At 45.6% G+C, this 20,548-nt stretch overlaps 1 protein-coding gene across 5 annotated transcripts in view; it reads right to left on the bottom strand.

The window, feature by feature from the left end:
- Positions 1-20,548, bottom strand: part of LOC124555769 (cAMP-regulated phosphoprotein 21) — a 989,726-nt gene that overhangs the window by 898,001 nt on the left and 71,177 nt on the right. The window lies entirely within an intron of this gene.

The raw sequence follows: 20,548 nt of genomic DNA, 5'->3' as shown, positions 1-20,548 counted from the left end.
TGCATGTAAAAATCATATTCCTTCAGAGCAAACTAATCCTTCTGAAAAGTATGTGACGTTGCAATTCATACCACCTGGAATTACGGGAAAAATTCAGCCTCTGGATGTTTGTTTTCTTTCCATACCTATGAAATATACACTCCTGGAAATTGAAATAAGAACACCGTGAATTCATTGTCCCAGGAAGGGGAAACTTTATTGACACATTCCTGGGGTCAGATACATCACATGATCACACTGACAGAACCACAGGCACATAGACACAGGCAACAGAGCATGCACAATGTCGGCACTAGTACAGTGTATATCCACCTTTCGCAGCAATGCAGGCTGCTATTCTCCCATGGAGACGATCGTAGAGATGCTGGATGTAGTCCTGTGGAACGGCTTGCCATGCCATTTCCACCTGGCGCCTCAGTTGGACCAGCGTTCGTGCTGGACGTGCAGACCGCGTGAGACGACGCTTCATCCAGTCCCAAACATGCTCAATGCGGGACAGATCCGGAGATCTTGCTGGCCAGGTTAGTTGACTTACACCTTCTAGAGCACGTTGGGTGGCACGGGATACATGCGGACGTGCATTGTCCTGTTGGAACAGCAAGTTCCCTTGCCGGTCTAGGAATGGTAGAACGATGGGTTCGATGACGGTTTGGATGTACCGTGCACTATTCAGTGTCCCCTCGACGATCACCAGTGGTGTACGGCCAGTGTAGGAGATCGCTCCCCACACCATGATGCCGCGTGTTGGCCCTGTGTGCCTCGGTCGTATGCAGTCCTGATTGTGGCGCTCACCTGCACGGCGCCAAACACGCATACGACCATCATTGGCACCAAGGCAGAAGCGACTCTCATCGCTGAAGACGACACGTCTCCATTCGTCCCTCCATTCACGCCTGTCGCGACACCACTGGAGGCGGGTTGCACGATGTTGAGGCGTGAGCGGAAGACGGCCTAACGGTGTGCGGGACCGTCGCCCAGCTTCATGGAGACGGTTGCGAATGGTCCTCGCCGATACCCCAGGAGCAACAGTGTCCCTAATTTGCTGGGAAGTGGCGGTGCGGTCCCCTACGGCACTGCGTAGGATCCTACGGTCTTGGCGTGCATCCGTGCGTCGCTGCGGTCCGGTCCCAGGTCGACGGGCACGTGCACCTTCCGCCGACCACTGGCGACAACATCGATGTACTGTGGAGACCTCACGCCCCACGTGTTAAGCAATTCGGCGGTACGTCCACCCGGCCTCCCGCATGCCCACTATTCGCCCTCGCTCAAAGTCCGTCAACTGCACATACGGTTCGCGTCCACGCTGTCGCGGAATGCTACCAGTGTTAAAGACTGCGATGGAGCTCCGTATGCCACGGCAAACTGGCTGACACTGACGGCGGCGGTGCACAAATGCTGCGCAGCTAGCGCCATTCGACGGCCAACACTGCGGTTCCTGGTGTGTCCGCTGTGCCGTGCGTGTGATCATTGCTTGTACAGCCCTCTCGCAGTGTCCGGAGCAAGTATGGTGGGTCTGACACACCGGTGTCAATGTGTTCTTTTTTCCATTTCCAGGAGTGTATTATCGCACTATCTGCATCTAAGCTCCACAACAATCTGTTTCGCATTCGGTTTCCTAGCATCACATTCTGTGAGTTCTCATCACCCCGTTACATCAAAGAGAGACTGGCTAAAATGGCTCTGAGCACTATGGGACTTAACATCTATGGTCATCAGTCCCCTAGAACTTAGAACTACTTAAACCTAACTAACCTAAGGACATCACACAACACCCAGTCATCACGAGGCAGAGAAAATCATTGACCCCGCCGGGAATCGAACCCGGGATCAAAGAAAGACTATATGAATTCTTTAACAGTGGATATCTAGTTGAATGTTCCGCACGGTTTTTAAGTCCCAAGGAGTTCGCCTTAGATCTTGATGGTTCGAACGTTAGTGATCGCCGTGGTGCGCCATTTTTCATTTAGTGTTCATAGTGCAACTTAATGGTTTGTTTCGAATATTTCTTGAATGTTAACGATGTCCATTTCGTGAAGCGTAATACGTACATCCCACACAAGGTTGATCTCTGCACCTCCCGGACACTCATTTTCTGTCGCCCTCCTGATGCACATGGTACGTCATTAGCAGCTAAATTTTTTCTGTTATATTTGCGAACCCAACACTTTCGAATGAGGCTTACTAAGGACTGAACTTGCTACCTCACACTCAAGGGGTGCTTGTTAGACTTTATTAGGTTAAACAGGAACATAGGAGTCGGCAAGGAGATTCCATGTAATAAAAATTGTCTGTTGTAACCGTAGGTGATGAGATATCTCCGACATTTTATCATTTATTGAATGGTTAAAACATGAGCATATTTATTTCAACTATTTGCAAGACTGATGTATTTATTTATAGCTTTTATATCCTTGGTTGTAACTGGTCCACACTGTCTCATTTCAGTGCTGTGGACCACTGGCTCTCGCTTACAATGTACAATCACTTGTTAGTTGTTACCAGATTAGTAGCGTCGTGCTAGTTCCATCTATTCTCACTGCGAGTCTTTCCAGATCTGGAGCGGATACTGGTGTGCCTCGTCTTGAAAAAACGCTCGGAGGGTTACATTTCCAAGCTGTGAGTCGAAGCGAGGACGGAGTCCTGTGTTCGTGCCCGTGATGCCACCCATCGAAAGACGGCGAGCTCTGGAGAGAACCGCGCTCGTGGCGGCACGCTCGCGGGCAGCAAAGCACTGGCCGCGTGCCGTGACCGTTGGCGGGTAAGTGGCTGCCAATTTCTGTAGGGTAATGTGAAAGACAAATCACTGGTTGCCGCTTAACCGCGGGGGCTGTGGCCGACGCTGTCGCCCGCGGAAAACTGGACGACGACGCAAACTTGTACGAGTTGCCTCGTTTCACGCCTGACCTCTGCCACGATCACGCTGTGATGGATTTCGACATAGAGAAACTTATTTTCGAAGTGGAAAATCGTCTATCCATCTGGAATATGAAGGTGAACGAATACAGTGACAGAATATAAAAGTGCAAATTCTGGGAAGAGATAGTTGATATTTGGAGGAAATGAATCGTCGAAACATGAAAATAAGGAGCTAGGTAAATTGGTCGGTCATTATTTTTATAATATTATTACATTTTTTACATTTGTTTGAATCTGGTGCACCACATCGTAAGCGAATTGATCTTGTCATTGTAGTGAACTGAGATTTACAAAGTTATCTACCAGTACATCTCTGTTGTGAAGAACTGACTGGTTTCCTCTCTGAGTTGATCCTTTTTCAGTACCCTCCAAACCTTGTGGCGTGTGTAAAGTCCGCTCGGTATGAACCCGCGTCTTTCACGTGTCAAGTTGTGAAGTATAAAACAAGGTATAACAATGTTTTTTGCCAGGCTTATGTTGACATTTAGAAGTTTGTATTACTGATCAATGTACTTAATTATATGAAACCTAATGATACTAAAATATTTAAATAGAGTAGTGGCAGGCTTAACTAATTGTTAACAGTAGCTTTTCTTCATCATCTATACATGAGCTCAAGTTTGTTGCCATTTCAGTTTTTTTTTCCTCTAATTTTGTAAAGTAGTTCATCGAAGGAAAGTGTTGACATTCTGGTGCAATAAAAAAAAATATCTTCATAGTTTCTTAGCTCCTTGTAAAAGGCGACAAAAGTACCATTGCTATTTCTTTTCTGTAGGAGAGGATGTACCCTGTATAAGCGTTTTCTGCTAATGCGGCGTCTTTCCTTCTTCAAACGACGTACTAAGAGCCAAATTACCACAGACCCTTCCGCACAACAGATGGACAAATCTGCTGCTTTTGGCGGGCATGTCGGCTGTCGCCCACGCATATCCGACTGAGAACTCATTGTAGAGTGAGTCTGAAAGTAGACCTGAAAATCGATTGTAATAAGACTAGAATAATACATAACCATAGTGTCGGAAAGAAAAGTGTACTAATCAACAGAAGAGTCATAGAACCTGTGGATGAAATTTTATATTATAGACAATGGAAATCAATGGGAAATAGCAAAACACAAATACAAAAAGTTGAAATGACCTAGAGCGCTTTTTGTCAACGAAACAGGGTTTCCAAAACTGAGCTTTATCTGCATCTGAAAAGGAAAGTTTGTAACTCGTATGTGTTAGTAGGTTTGACTTTTGACAGTGGGCAAGGACTTTAAAAGCGAAAAGCATTCGAAGCTGAGGGCTGTTTGGCGAACAATAGACAAACTGGTGTTGGGAATTACGAGGGCAGATAGGAAAACCAACAAAAATCTTTGCAGGATTCCAAGTGATAAGAATGAACTGAAGCGACAACCTAATGGAATGGGGGCGATTGACATTAAGAAACATGTAGGAGCGACGCAACAGAAGACGATAATCCACGGAAAACGTTTGCGAATGATACCATCAACATCTCTTTATTTATTTTTATTTACTACTTCTTGTTTCGGCTGCTGCCATCATCATAATCAATATCTAGAACTAGTGAAACAAAAGTTCGTTACACTTTTATTACACGGGCTATAAGTATAGGGTCTGATAACAGCATTAACGTTATCATGTCGTGATGAGTAAAAAATACATTAAGTGATTACATGATTCTTTCATTAAATATCATAATGATCGAAGACTCCTGCAGGGAATTTATTCCCTTTATTAACATACACTGAAAATTACAGTGGAAGTACTTATCTACACAGCTGGGTATTAAAATTGTAATACCAGAATGGATAGAAAATAAAGAAATTTTATTTACTGTACGAATACAGAATAGTCTGAAGAACACGTACTTAAAATTGTAAATGATTTGAAGGTATACAGTGTGCGAACTTTACTACAGGTGACTGCTCCCTCTGGCAGAAAAAACGGCTCTCACCCATCTGATCGTCGATGGCAGATAGGAATGTATCATTCGATGCCGCTCTCTGCCAGAATTCGTCAATTGTAGTGGGTGGCGAGCGGTGGCCAGCAAGAGTCCTGGAAGCCAACAACCAGAGATCTGGAAGACGTGCTGACTATGGCAACAGCCGAAAAGTCTCTTGGTAGTTAAAGACGATATGTCGTACTACGTCATCTTGCTGAAACATAACTTGACGACGACCTCAAAGACTGGACTCAGCCACTTCAGAAGAAATGTAATGCCAGCCGTCTGAATTACCGACTACGTGAACTGTAGGTGATCGTATTGTGTACCCAATGGCATCCCGTAGCATCATGTCAGGTCCTGGGTACATGTGACGATGACGAATGAAGTCTGGCAAATTTCATTCTCCTCAGAGCTTGGAGGACGACGGTTCAAATCCCCGTCCGACAACCGAGATTTAGATTTTCTGTGAATTCCCTACATCTTTTAAGGAAAATTGCAGGATCTTTACTTTGAAAGAGCTCGGCCGATGTCCTCCTTCCGTAATCCGAGTTTGCGTTCCGTCTCTAATGACCTTGTTGTCGACGGAACGCTAAAAAGAAATCTTCCTTCCTTCCTTCCTTCCTCACTCATAACCTCCATACACGGATATTGTGGTGTCGTACATGGGCCTAACGAGATATACCAGCAACGAACTTGTGCGGTCAGATTAGTCGGGTTGTCCACCACACTTCGTGAAAGCTCGGCTGCTTGCAGGGCCCACGAGAAATCAATGTTTAATTGAAAAAGTACCCATTAAATGACTTACTTCTGTCGTGTGCTATCGAGAACTTGCATGCATTTAAGCACGCAAACAAGAATTATTAAACTCATCTGAAACAGCTCCTTGTTCCCCGCCGTAGACGACTGCTGGTCTCTTAAGACCTGCAGTGTCACGTGCGAGCCACGACCTGTCTTTCTCGTGTGCCTTGATCGTCCACTATCGACACCACGCCAGGCAGTCAACGTCAAGAGGTCGGCATTACCTCATGCGTCTGCCCCGCCTATCCGCGGCCGGATCGAAGTCACATCCTTTGCAGTACGCGCAAGTAGCGCCATCACAGAGCCGACGTAAGAAGACCTCTCTGTGTTACTACGACGAACTTGCTTGTCTGAAGGTAACGTTGGAATACAATTGGACTTGCTGAACTGAAGTTAAGAACAGATTACGCGTGCTTCTCATTATCGTGCTCTGTGTCTCAGCACCCACCTATTCCTCGGTATCCACACCTAGACCGACCCAACAGATACGCCCATCGTAATGCTGCACGCAAAACAGAAACCCGTCTGAAAAAGAGGCAGTGACGCCACTATTGTGACCATTGTTGTCGTTGGGCGCACCTCTCTCTGCTGCCACTCTAGTAAAAGCTCCAACAATGGCAGGCCTTGAGGCTGCTGACCACATCGTGATGTCAATGTGGATACTTGCCTTGCTGCATACAAGCCCATTTCCAGACTCAAGGACGTCGCGTGACTGAACGGTACTGCACGACAGAGCGAAAGATACATCTGTCCTCCCGGATTCTAGTCGCGTGAGGTCGCTGAGATCATGTATGGCTTTGAGTGTGGCCCATATGAACCCATCGATTCAGTTTAAACAAGACAGTCGTACGATGGTGGCCAACGTGAGCAACAACATCATCGAACGATAAACTGCAGTGTCGACAGACGACGATCCTACCGATGTCGGTTTCCGGCACGCTCTTGTAGACATTTCTATTTCTTTTATCGGTATAGTGTCTGGTTTTTCGGACAGACACCACACCTACATAATATATGTGCCCGACGGCATATCGATCTTTCAGTGCAGTTGCAAAATAATGTCTGCCCTCTAACGGGAATACAGCAGGGCTGCGAGCCAAGAGGAATAATGGACAGCGGACACTACTCTGCAATGTGCGGCTATGGAGGCGGACGCGCTCGGATAGCTGAAGCAGTTATGGCGGCCGCTCGCGTAAAGAGGGACATTTGGGTTCGAATCCCGGTCTGCCACAAATTTTCATCCGTCACCATTAAGCCATTTCAATGCCCCAATGCAGCAAAAGTTGGAAATTTCTTTCGTTGTGTATTTCTCTTTCTTGCGCAAGGCATACCACGATCTTTTCACGAAGAAAAAACATAAGAATACGATTTCTGACTAAGCAGCTCGCTGTGTAATCTCTTTTTACATTCTCAATCTAGAAACCGTTACTCCTAGTTGCTTTTTGCGGTGTCGCTGAAACGCTAATCATTTACGTATTCCAGTATTTAGTACTCTTTGTGACAGTTTGAAGTTTGGTTCGTTGGTTGATTTAGGGGGGGGGGGCGGGGGGCAGGGGACCAAACAGCGTGGTATTGGTCCATCGGATTTGGGAGGGATGGGGAAGGAAGTCGGTCAGGTCTTTTCAAAGGAACCATCCCAGCATTTGCCAGAAGCGATTTAGGGAAATCACGGAAAACCTAAATCAGGATGGCCTGACGCGATTTTGAATCATCGTCCTCCCGAATGCGAGTCCAGTGTGCTAACTAATGCGCCACCTCGCCCGGTGTTTGAAGTTTCTCGCATCCCGTCTTTACGATGTTGCAATTTTAGTCTCCATTGATGATATGAATCGATGTGTTATTAGGCAGCAATTTCTGCAGTATCATGAACAGTACAAAGAAACAGCAACTTTGTCAAAACTTCACAGCTTTTGTCGCTAAGAATTGGACTTTGAGAGGCTATCAAGTAAGCGGGTCGATGCTGGTTCAAAAAGGTATGTTGGCGAGACGAGTGCAACTGCGAAGCGCGCTCTCAGGGTTCCGTACAAACTTAATTATGTGCAGAGATAGTTAATCTATACGTTTTAATGAATGAGTTTGCGAGTATCAAAATATGTTATATAAAGGTCTGTGTCTTTTGACTGCACTGACTTAGCTCACATTTTCTACACCGCCGAGGGACCGTAGACATCAGTATTTGATCCCTCTGCCCGTTCCTGGGATAAATGTCTCTTAACAGACTGACAGACAGATGGACAACAAAGTGATACTTTAAGCGTTCCGCTTTCATCGATGGGCTTATGGAGCCCTAAAATTGAATAATGATAATTAAATCGCCAGTGGTTTATTCGAACGAAACGAGGGTTCATGAACATCACATTCTGAATAAATGTTGTCACATTGTTAGTTTTGTGGCGGCGTTCGTCGGGACAAACAATTCGCTGTAGAAACGGCTTACGAAGTCACCGCCACACTTTTAATAGCGGGCCGACCGGTCCGCTGGAACAGTGAACAGAAAGATGAAAACCCAAACACTCTGATTAAATAAAAGTCGGTACTTATCTTTATTAACGAAGATACAGAAACACAGTAGTGAACTCCGTGACTACAGAGATCTGTCTAGTTCGAGTCGGAGCGGCTAGGTCAGCGTCGGCTGACGACAAACAACAACTCTGCGGCGATGAACACACAACTGACTAGCAAGTACACAATTCGGTGGCGAGTATACAACTGAAAGGCGAATACAGAACTGTCCTAGCGCTCGCGACTCCAGCGCTTAAGAACCCAGAAGCCAGCGGTGGCGCGCGCAGACTTGCGGCGATTTCCTGTCTCGCTGGCGCTGCTTATGCGGACGGCGTCCGGACTTTGATGCTGCCAACCTTTTGGCAGCGGGCTCGGGTGGCATTACTGGCTAGGATATAACAGTTAGTACTCGAGATGTATTGTCAAACAGAAAAGGAAGATAATGTGTAACTGTTGTGTTATTCAGTGTAAAGGGTTAGGTACGTGTATCGTGGACAGCGCACAACTGCTGTGTAATACATTACTATTTCTGCTCCCTGTTTCTTTGGGTGTAAACACGACTGTGACCTCACCCTGACCCGATCCTCAGTTCGATGTATGGACCGGGCGTCTGCTAAGAGTCGGCATAGGGATTTCCTCTGGTGTTTCGGCAGATATCTGAAATGTCGTTTTTCCAGTGTGTAACTGTAGTCAGTCCAAAAATATACTGTTCATCACATCTGAAGTGTGACGCCCAGTGCACCGCCAGACGCCGAGACGAGCGGACGCGCCAGCAGCAGTAGCAGAGCAGCAGTTGTCTGATACGCAGTAATTTACTTTAGTTTAAATTTTTTCTTCACTTGCATCCCCAAAGGAGTGAACCATACCTGCGTATTTTACTATGTAGACTAATGGTTACCAAATTACTGTAAGTTTTTATTTTTGCGTTAATCTTTTCGCATAACCTTGTGTAAGGCGGCTTAATAGTGTAATTTTCCCGTCGTCAGATCGCCACGGCAGGCTACTAAGTTTAAATCGCGTGCTGGTACACAGTATATAGTTTAGATCTTTGCGTTCTAGTTTGCATACTTACCTCGTGCAGCTGCTTTAGGGTAGGTAGAGTTTCTAGTATCAGTTAATTGTCAATACATCCACTTCAGTAGAGAAATTTATTTCTGTTTAAGAGTCTGCCGTCTCAGGGCATAGTGAGAAATCTACAGAGCAGTTTTTATCGTTTCTTTATTCTCCTCGTTATATTTTCCGTTCATTCCAGATTCAGTAGTGCCATTTGAGATCTTATATCTGTTTTTACACACTACAATCTGCCTAGGGACTGCTCTTGTTGTGCGCGGACACAAGGTGAATTGACTGCTGTCCGTAAACAGCTGGAAGCTGCGTTGGCTACCGTCGACATGCTTCTGGCTAATGCTCAAATTTGCGGTGACATCGGGGCGCTGGAAACGACATCTGCGACACTTTCTTTGCCGTTGGAATCCCCTGGTGACCCGGGTGTGGCTACATCTTCTGATATGCAACATCTGACCGGCCCGTCCACACTCGAAAGTGGGTGGCAGACAGTGATGAGTTCGCGTGTCACTGGGCGGAAGGCGAAAGAGGGAGCAGGTTGCGCGGCTGCCTCCCTACGCCTTAGCAACAGTTATGAGGTGCTACCCAGTGTTAATGATAACTCTGAGCCAGCACGGGATGCCTCTCCTATTGGGGCCAGCGGCCGATTTCCCTGCCCAGTCCGGAGAAGTGCAGAGGGTAGGTATGCTTGTTATTGGGAGCTCCAATGGAAATAGCAGGCAAGGCGGGAAAGAATGCTATTCTGTACTCGGTATGTTTCGGGGGTGGGGGGGGGGGGGGGGGAAGGGGAGGTCGTCCGTGATGTGGAGGAGGCCCCGCCGGCGGCTATCGAGCGCACTGAGTGCAGCCGGCTGCGTATAGTGACAGACGTCGGCACGAATGACACCTGCCGCTTGGGTTCTGAGGGCATCCTCGGCTCCTTTCGGCGTATGGCTGATTTGATGAAGGCAACTAGCATCACACGCGGGGCGCAGGCTAAGCTGTCTGTTTGTAACATCATGCCCAGGGTTGATCGCGGTTCTTTGTTTTCCAGCAGAGTGGAAGATCTAGACCAGAGGCGCAGACGACTGTGCGACGGTTTCTCGATCTCCGCCATCGGGTACAGAATTGTAGGGTTCCCCTTAATAGCTCGGGCGTGTTCTACACGCAGGAAGCAGCTAATAGGTTAGCGGAGTACGTGTGGCCTGCAGATGGGGCTTTTTAGGTCAAAGAAACCCTCCGTTGGGATCAAAGACGATTTGCCTGATAAATTAGCAACAATGTACTCGGAGAACGTTCGTCATCGAAAATCAGAGATAGAAAAGGTTAATATGATGTTCGTAAACTGCAGGAGGATGCAAGGAAAGGTCCCAGAAGAAAATGTTCAAATGTGTGTGAAATCTTATGGGACTTAACTGCTAAGGTCATTAGTCCCTAAGCTTACACACTACTTAACCTAAATTATCCTAAGGAGAAAGACACATACTCATGCCCGAGGGAGGACTCGAACCTCCGCCGGGACCAACCGCACAGTCCATGATTGCAGCGCTCTAGACCGCTCGGCTAATTCCGTGCGGCTAAAGGTCTCAGAATTTAGCATCGCTTAGTGAAGGCTATAAGTGGGCCTGAGTGGCCGAACGGTTCTAGGCGCTACAGTCTGGAACCGCGTGATCGCTACGGTCGCAGGTTCGAATCCTACCTCGGGCATGGATGTGTGTGATGTGCCTAGGTTAGTTAGGTTTAAGTAGTTCTAAGTTCTAGGGGACTGATGACCTCAGCAGTTAAGTCCCATAGTGCTCAGAGCCATTTTGAAGGCTATAATGCACAGACAGAATAGATAGGATAGAAAGTTGGTAGGAACCAGACGTTAATGACAACGGAATCCTAAGTTCAGATTTGAATATTTATCGCAAAGGTAAGTTAGTCGCCATTGGTGGCGGCGTGTTTATATCAGCAATGAATTCTGTAAAGGTTATCACGGGTTCCGATTATGAATGAATCTGGGTGAAGTTAAGTATCAAATACCTGTCAAAAATGGCAATCGGATGCTTTTATAGCCTACCTGGGTCAGGTGCCCTTGTGGTAGAGCGCTTCAGGCAGAACTTTCAGAATATCGTTAGTAATTTTCCTGATCATGTTGTTGTAATAGAGGCTGACTTCAACTTGTCAGGCGTAGATGGGGAGTGTCATGCTGTCGAAACTGGTGCCAGAGACAGGGATTCGTGTGATGTTGATCTAGATGTCTTATCCGAAAATTACTTTGAGCAGATAGTTAGATAACCAACTCGTGAGGGTAACTTCTTAGATCTCCTGGCAACAAACAGACCTGAACTTGTCGAATCAGTTAACATAGAGGGAGGTATCAGCGATCATAAGGCTGTGATATCATCTATGACAACTAGTCTGACAAAGAATGTTAAGAAAGGTAGGAAGATATGTTTGTTTAGCAAGAGTGACAGGATACCAATTTGAGAGTATCAGAGCAGTCAGTATCAAATACTCGGTGATGAGGACGAAGATGCGGAAAACGAATGTAAAAAATTCAAAGCAATCGAGCAATATGCCCTGACAAGTATGTTCCTGGTAAGGTCTTAAGGGATGGGGAAGACCCACCATGGTTTAATAGCTGTGTTAGAATAGTGCTACGTAAACAAGGATAACCTCATCTCAGATTCAAGAGAAGTAAAAACCTAGCTAACAAGCAAAAGTTGAACGAAGCGGAAATGAGCGTAAGCAGAGCAATGAGAAAAGTGTTCAATGACTTTGAAAGTAAAATTTTGTCAACCGACCTGAATAAAAAAAAACCTAAGAGGTCTTAGTCGTATCTTAAATCAGTAAGAGGGTCAAAATCATGTATTCATTCACTCAGTGACCATACTGGCACCGAAACGGAAGATAACAGAGAGAAGGCTGAAATACTGAATTCGGTGTTCCAAAATTGTTTCACTGCGAAATGTTGCAATACGGCCCCTCTTTCCAATCGTCAGCCGGCCGCTGGTGGTCGAGCGGTTCTAGGCGCTTCAGTTTGGAACTGCGCGACCGCTACGGTCGCAGGTTCGAATCCTGCCTCGGGCATGGATGTGTGTGATGTCCTTAGGTTAGTTAGGTTTAAGTAGTTCTAAGTTCTAGGGGACTCATGGCCTCACATGTTAAGTCCCATAGTGCTCAGAGCCATTTCAACCATTTTCCAATCGTCGTACGAATGTCGAAATGGCATATATTGAGATAGTCTATTGCGGAATAGAAAAACAACTAGAATCGCCTAATAGTGGAAAGGCGTCATCACCAGGTGAGATATCTATAAGATTCTACAAAGATTATGCTTGTCCAGTACATTCGACAACACTTCAGACAGACATTTAATGAGCAATGGATCGTTCAAGGAGCTCCATTACGTTGGCTAGCTCGTTCCCCCGATTTTAATCTCTTAGATTTTTGCTTGTGGGGACACCTGAAATATTTCGTGTATGCAAGTCCCATTAGTGATATACAAACACTACAGAAACGCATCCGTGACCAACCAGGAGTTTTTCAAAGTGTGCGCGACTCCCTAGGACGTCGGACAGAAGCATGAACCATAATGAGCATCTCCTTTGGCGATGGCTCACAAGTTCAGATCGTACGTAATAGCAAGCAGATTACATTAGAACATCTGCTGTTTCACAGTAACAGAACAGCGCGTTATCATTTGTTCACTCATTTGGATACTGCATTCTGTAGGTCGTTCGTGATGCCAAAGAACTTGCAGTCCATGAGATGTGTTTCGCAGTAGTGAAGATGAACAAGTGTTCGTAGTTATTTGAGTATACATTTTAGAGTGCATATTTACTGCACATTTTTGTCTTGTTTTGGGCCATTCTACTACCTCTCAAATACGGAATTATATCTTAACGCCCGGTATATATGGTTCAAATGGCTCTGAGCACTATGGGACTTAACTTCTAAGGTCATCAGTCCCCTAGACCTTAGAACTACTTAAACCTAACTAACCTAAGGACATCAAACACACCCATGGCCGAGGCAGGATTCGAACCTGCGACCGTAGCGGTCGCGCGGTTCCAGACTGTAGCGCCTAGAACCACTCGGCCACTCCAGCCGGCTTTAAAATAAGGCATTGGCTTTTTTTGTACCATATGCGCTTGCCGCGTTTCAAACAGATAAGTGAAATTCTTCGAATTCTAGCATAACACGTGGTGAGATGAGAGGCGCAGCAGAACCTCGGGTCAAGCCAAAATTAGATATTTCCTGGTAACCGCCTGTCATGTCTACCTGGTAGCGCGGGACGGCTGTGACAGCTTGAAGCGGTCGCGCGATGGCCCGCCCTGTCGCGCCCACACTCGCATTTCACCGCTCGGGAGATCTTTTCACGTCATGTGACACGTAATGGAACTGTTTCCGGAAACTCCGCAGTCAGCAAGATTATTTCTCTCGTTTCACATAGCAGGGGCACATTTATAAACCTGTGTGAGACGTCAACACTCTTCACCAACCTGCTCCACGTCATTCACAAAATCTGGAGATGTAGTTGAATTCTGTCTGCTGGAAAAGGTCTGCCGATTGAGATTGACCCATCTTTTGTCCTATAGCCATACATCTGCAATGAGAAAACTTAACTCGCCTCATCTATGTCGGAAACAGGCATGCAAGATGTAAAACGTCTCTCGGATACCTGGAGAGCGACGGTTAAAACCCGCGTCCGGCCATCCTTATTTAGGTTTCCGTGATTTCCCTAAATCACTTCAGGCAAATATGGGGATGGTTCCTATGAAAGGGATTCAAACCTGCGACCGTAGTGGTCGCGCGGTTCCAGACTGTAGCGCCTAGAACCGCTCGGCCACCCGGCCGGCGCCCGGTATATACTGGGTGTCTTTAGTAAGTGTCGTCAGACTCATTTTCTCTTATTTTTTGACAGATTTTTGCCATTTCGTTTTTGAAACGTGCAGTTGCAGTCAACCCATACAAACATTGCTCGTAACATTTTTCATGCTTCATGGAAAGCGTTTGTTTGTTTCCAGTCATAAACAAAATGATTTTTAAAGCAAAATTTTAAGTGCCCATTTGACAGAGCGTTTCCAGATTAATCCTGTGCGATATTTGTTTTATCGATATGTATTAACAGAGAAAGTAAAACAAGAAGAATAACCTGTACTCCAGCAGCAACAGCACTGTCGTGGCCCGCGCTAGCTGCTGCCACCATGCAGCAGCGCTGCTCACTCACTGTTGTAATACAAGCTTATTCTACTTGTTTTAATGCCCCTGATTGAAACGAATGTCGCATTAGACTAATGACTTTGTTTGCACCAAGAAACGAACCGACGCTTTCTACATCTACAGCTACATTAAAATCCGCAAGCCACCTAATGTTGTGTGGCGGAGGACTTTCTGTACTACTGACTGAGCCCTCCAACACTGTTCCACTCGTGGGAAGAATGATTGTCGGCAAGCCTCTGTAATGGCTCAGCTTCCTAGAATTTTCTCCTCATGGTCATTGCGCGAGACGTATCTGAGGGGAAGTAATATGTTGTCAGACTATTCCTGAAAAGTGCTCTCTCGAAATATCAAATGGTTCAAATGGCTCTGAGCACTATGGGACTTAACGTCTGAGGTCATCAGTCCCCTAGAACTTAGAACTACTTAAACCTATCTAACCTAAGGACATCACACACAACCATGCCCGAGGCAGGATTCGAACCTGCGACGGTAGCAGCAGCGCAGTTCCGGACTGAAGCGCCTAGAACCGCTCGGCCACCGCGGCCGGCCTCGAAATATCAATAGCGAATGTGGCCGTGATGCAGAACGCCTCTCTTGTAACGTCTGACAATGGAGTTTGTTGAGCATCTCCGTAACGCTCTCGTACCGACTAAACGACCCCGTGAAGGAACCTGCCGCTCTTTGTTGGATCTTCTCTATCTCTTCCATTAGTCCTATCTGATAAGATCCTAGATAGATGAAAAGTACTCAAGAATCGGTCGAACAAGCGCCTTACAAGCCACTTCCTTCGTGGATAAGTTACATTCCTCCTACGAATCTGGGTCTGGCATCTGCTTTTCCCACTATTTGTTTTATGTAGTCATTCCATTTAAGGCCGATCTGGATAGGAACTCCTAGATATTTTAAGACAGATACTGTCTCCAGCGGTTTTTCGTCACTAGTGTAGCTATGCAGTAGTGGATTTATTTTCCTATGTATGCGCAATATGTTAATTTATTTACGTTCAGGATCAACTGCCAGAGCCTGCACCATTCATCAATTCTCTGGAGGTCATCCTGAAAATCGTTACTATCTCTGGAGTTGCTGCATTGTTATAGACAACCGCACTATCTACGAACAGCCTTGTAGATAATCCGACGCTTTCTGCTATATCATTTATATGTATTGTAAACGGTAACGGTCCTATCACACTTCCTTGGGGTCCTCCGGAAATTACTTTTACATCTGTCGATTTTGTTGCGTTAAAGGGACATGTTCTGCCTGGAAAGAAGTCTTGAACCCAGTCGCAAATCTGCCCGTTACTCGATAACCTCAAATTTTTTTTCACTAAACGGTAGTGCGGGACGGTGCCAAATGCCTTCCTGAAGTCAAGGCACAGGGCATCAACCTAAGCGCTATTGTCTACGGCGCTGTGGATTTCATGGAGGAACAGAGCGAGCTGAGTTTCGCAGGACCTGTGTTTGCGGAATCCGTGTTGATTTTTATAGACGGGACTTTCCTTCTCCTAGAATGTGATAATTCTTGAGGGTATAACTTGTTCTATAATTCTACAACAGATTGGCGTCAACGATGTAGGTCAATAATTGTGTGTATCTGTCCTACGTCCCTTCTTAACAACGGGAATGACTTGCTCTTTCTTCCAGTTAGTAGGTAGCCTAAGCTGCTCAAGCGAGCAACGATAACTTACTGCTAGAAGGGGAGCAATAGAGGAAATAAAGAGCATTGCAAAACTGAACTGCTACTATCCCTCTAATTGATGTACATGTTTAAGAAGAAACTCGAGTAATAAAACGTCATATACTTACATAAAACGTTTACCACATCGTACTAGACTATATAAAAACAATGGCGTCATACAATAAAATCCAAGAATTAGTCACTAGAAATTAAAGTGAAACACAAAAATAATGTAATAGACTGTGTCAAAGAATATCGCGAAAAATATAAATACATTGCATTTATATAGAGTTACCTTTTGTCAAATGATAATATAAACTACACCCTCAGTCACAAAAATCTGCCAAACAGTGCTGTCATACCTTTTATGCCAACAGTAAGAATTAACTTTACGAACGGAAGCATTGTACTTACTGTCGAGTGCACATATGTTTGCTGTTTACCAGTTGAACTGAACATGATCTAGAGTTCTGCATATATCAATGGTTCCAGTACGATTACAGTGACTAGTATCTTACGAAATGCTTTGACATACTCTGTTCATTATTCCATCCGTTGTGCTTTTATTTCCAGAGCCTAATTCATGGATGTTGTTGTCTGACGCCATTGATTTTATATCGCCTATTATTACGTAAATATTTTATGAACATGACGTCTGTCCCTGCATCGAAACTGATGGTTCTATAAAGAAATTTCAGCAGAATCTCTTTGCGGTAAATCATGACTTCTTCAAATATTTACGAAATCTGGGGCACCTCGTTCTTAAAATACGCAATCTGGTTCCATTAGAACTAATGTATACGCTGTACTTATCCAGATCTGTTTACAGTAACAGCATTAACAGATGTTCACTGCATTCTGTATCAGTGGACAATAAGAGAGCAATGTGTCCTCATTTGTTGACTGCAGTCTGTAGGTCGTTGGTAATAGCAAGGAGCCTACAGTAGAAGAGATGTGTTTCACAGTAGCGAACAAAAAAAAAAAAAAAAAAAGACGCACAGTGAAAGAATTACCCGAATAGATATGATATACATCTACAGACAAGCAAATGATTACAATTAAAATTGAAAGATTTAATCAAGAGAAAGAGCAAGTCAATAACGCGTTGGTTCACCTCTAGCCTTTATGCAAGCAGTTATTTGCCTTGGCACTGATTGAAAGAATTGCTGGATGTCCTCCTGAGGGATATCGTGCCAAATTCTGTCCAATTGGTGCGTTAGATCGTCAAAATCCCGAGCTGATTGGAGGGTCCTGCCTATAATGCCCCAAACTTTGTCCGTTCGGCAGAGGTCCGGCGACCTTGCTGGCCAACATAGGACTTGACAAGCACGAAGACAAGGCGTAGAAACTCTCCCGTGCGCGGGCGGCCATTATCTTCCTGAAATGTAAGCCTAGAACGGCTTGACACAGGGTATAGAATATTGTAGACGTACCACTGTACTGTACGGGTGATCGGATGACAACCAAAGGGGTCCTGCTATGTAATGAAATGGCCCCATAGACCATCCCTGGTTGCCAGGCCGTATAGCGGGCGACAGTTGGATTCGTATCCCGCCGCTGTCCTGTGAATCTTGGCTAGTCATCGTAGCGGGTCTCGTCACTCAACGACAGTTCAACTCCAGTCAATGAAATTCCAGGTCGAATGTGCCCGATACTATTGCAAACCGGCTTGTTGGTTTACAGAGGTCAAAATGGTAGTCAGAATAAGAGGCGTAGTGATCTCAGCCGGCTTTCTGTGAACCACCTACGAGTATTAACGGTCCTTGTGGTCACTCAGTTGTCCGTCGGATCGATGATAATGTCGAATCCGGGGCTCGTGAGTGCCTCTCTGACGATTGCTTCGTCGTCACAATCTGTCGTCTCTCTAGATCGACCGCTTGTTTCTTCACGCTGTGTTCAGCCATGGTCCAGCCATTCCTGCTAACAGCGCCAAATAGTGGCATCGATCCTGTTCAAATGTCCAGTGAGTCGCCAATTACTCCACCCGAATTCTTTGAGCGTAGCTACAGGTACTCTCTCAAATGCTGACATCCGAGTACATTCTTCACGCACCTGTCTTCTAAGCATACTTACTGTTCAACTGAGTATAAGGAATGAAATTCGCAAATACCTTTGACCTGGTATCGACATGTCCCCTGTCTATTACCCTTGACAGCTGCATCGTGAAATTGCGCTGCAGCGTCACACATTCATCTATTGGCCCCCAAAGTTGACAATTTGTCAATTTTTAGAGTGTATATAGCACGTCTCTACTGAGACTCGTCAGGCGCATTTCTGCTAGAGTTTCGGTAGAAACCTGAAGAGTAGCTGGAATCAGTCAGGGCAAACACTGCTCATCACGCATTTCATGCGACGCCCATTGACGACACAAAACCTAATTTCTTTCCCGCTACAAACAAAATGATTTTTAAAGCGGAATTTTACGTGTCCTTTCGATAGAGGGGTCCCAAATTAGTCTAGTGGGATGTTAGTTTTATGGGTATGTATCGACATTAAGACACGAAGAACAACCAGGAATCCAGCAGAGACTGAGCAGCACTGCAGTCAGCGCGAGCCAGGGCAGGACAAGAGTCGCTGTTGCTGTTCGGGTTACTCTTCAAGCTCTACAGATCCTGTTAATAATATCATTTAAACGAATACCGCACTAGACTAATATGGGAGCGTTCTATCGAATGGGTACGTGCACTGAGGTGACAGAAGTAGTATTTGGAAATTTGTGGTAAGGTCCTATGGGACCAAACTGCTGAGGTCATCGGTCCCTGAGCTTATACACTACTTAACCTATCTTAGACTAACTTACGCTAAGGACGACACACACACCCATGCCCGAGGGAGGACTCAAACCTCCGACGGGGGAAGCCGCGCGGACCGTGACAAGACGTCATAGGCCGCGCGGCTGACAAAAGTAGTGGGATAGCCATGTGCTCAGATGCAGATGGCGGTAGCATAGCGTACACAAGGTATAAAAGGGCAGTGCATTGACGGAGCTGTCATTTGGACTGACGTGATTCATGTGAAAACGTTTTCGACGTGATTACCACCGCACGACGGGAATTAACAGATTTTGAACGCGAAATGGTAGTTGGAGCTAGACGCATGGGACATCCCATTTCGGATACCTTTAGGGAATTCAGTATTCTGAGATCCAAAGTGTCAACAGTGTGCCTGGGATACCAAATTTCAGGCATTAGTTCTCATCACGAGCAACGCAGAGGCCGATGGCCTTCACGTAGCGACTGACAGCAGCGGCATTTGCGTGTAGTTGTCAGTGCTAATAGATGAGCAACGTTGCGTTAAATAACCGGAGAAATCAATGTGGGATGTATCACACGTTAGGACACTGCGGCGAAATTTGGTGTTACTGGATTATGGCATCATATGGTCTATGCGAATGCCTTTGCTAAAAACACGACATCATCTGCAGTGCCTTTCCTGGGCTCGACATCATCTCGGTTGGATCCTAGACGACTTGAAAACCGTGGTCTGGGCAAATGAGTCTAGATGTCAGTTGATAAGATCTGATTGAAGGTTTCGAGTGTGACACATACCCCACGAAGCCATGAACACGAGTTGTCATCAAGACAATGTGCAAGCTGGTGATGTCTTCATAGTGGTGTGGGCTGTGTTTACATGGAGTGGACTGGGTCCTCTGGTCCAGCTGAATCGGTCATTGACTGGAAATGGTTATGTCAGCTTCATGGAAACCATTTACAGCCATTCATGGACTTCATGTTCCCAAAAGACGATGGATTTTTATTGATGACAATACGCCATGTCACAGGGTTCGCGATCGGTTTGAAGAACATTCTTGATAATTCTAGCGAATGATCTGGCCACCCAGATCGCCCGTCATGAATCCCACCAAACGTTTATGGGACAGAATCGAGCGGACAGTTCGTGCACAAAATCCTGCACCGGGAACACTTTCGCAATTATGGCCGGCTCTAGAGGCAGCATGGCTCAAAACTTTTGCAGGGGACTACTAACTACCTGCTGAGTCCATGCGACATCGAAAAGCTGCACTATGTCGGGCAAAAGGAGGTCCAACACGATATTAGCAGCTTTCCCATAAGTTTTGTCACCTCAGCATAAAATTCCGCTTTAAAACTCACTTTGTTTCTGCCGGGAAAAGAAATCGACGCTTTCCGTCGATACTGGGCGATGCATAAAAAACGTTATGAACAATATTTGTTTGACCTGACAGCTCTTAGGAGAGACAACCGAAACAGTGAAACATGATGAAAAATTAATATTGTTACTTCGACACCTGTGTTATTTAAGAATGTGAAGAACTATCACATCGACCATTCATTCTAACAGGTAACTTTTCAGCTAGTTACAAGTTTCAGAGTTAATCTTCGCGATAAACACTGTGCATTATGATGAGTCAACTCATTACCTTTTAGTAAAAAAGTCTGGAACCGCGCGACTGCCTCGGGCATGGATGTGT

Source organism: Schistocerca americana, chromosome X (genome assembly GCF_021461395.2).
Source record: "Schistocerca americana isolate TAMUIC-IGC-003095 chromosome X, iqSchAmer2.1, whole genome shotgun sequence".
NCBI lineage: Eukaryota > Metazoa > Arthropoda > Insecta > Orthoptera > Acrididae > Schistocerca > Schistocerca americana.
Note: the sequence above shows the minus strand (reverse complement) of the source record. Positions and strands in the feature narration are given on the sequence as shown.